The sequence below is a fragment of the Octopus bimaculoides genome, chromosome 8 (genome assembly GCF_001194135.2).
Source record: "Octopus bimaculoides isolate UCB-OBI-ISO-001 chromosome 8, ASM119413v2, whole genome shotgun sequence".
Classification (NCBI taxonomy): Eukaryota; Metazoa; Mollusca; class Cephalopoda; order Octopoda; family Octopodidae; genus Octopus; species Octopus bimaculoides.
The window spans coordinates 12,340,736-12,341,561 of NC_068988.1; positions in this window are offsets into that span (position 1 = coordinate 12,340,736).

Genomic DNA, 826 nt, shown 5'->3' on the forward strand with positions numbered 1-826 from the left:
GGTGGTGGTGGAGGTGGTGGTGGAGGTGGTGGTATAGATGGACGTCTTGATTTTCTTCGTTAGTTCTTTTCCTCCCTCACAGATTCACTTTGAGTCGTATGCATTGGCGCTAACTACGGAAGATCAGATCAATGGTACTCTTCATTGCAACGTGCCACAAAATTTTGATATTTAGCTTCTTCAGCACTCATTATACACAGCTCCATTACTGAATATTCTTTGAAAACGTCAGAAGTTACAGTTTTATGACTTCTTCTATACCCACGACACGCATAATTAATCTTCTAGAACGTCAATTTGTTTGAACCAGTATACTAAATGGTTCACATCCAACAAACTGAAATTAAACGCAAATAAAACCGGGGACTTCTTAACTGGTTTTCCACCATAATATACATATACAATACAATGCCTACAATAAACGTATATAAACGTATGCGAGATAATACGACTGTAAAAGTTTTACGTTTATATATATTTATATAAGAATATCTCATTTATGTATGTTATACGTTTCTATACACTTATATGCGTATATCTCGTGTTTATATGTTATACGTTTATATATGTTTACATATGTATAGCTATCTTTTATCTTTTACTTGTTTTAGTCATCGGATAGCGTCCATGCTGGGAGATCGCCTGCAAGAATTTTAGTCGAATTAACCCCTCCCCCACTATTTATTATTTGTAATGCCTGGTGCTTACTCGATCGGTCTCTTTTGCCGAAACGCTAAGTAATACGGGAACGTAAACACACCATATATATATATATATATTTATTTATTTACATACATATATATATATACATATATATATATATATA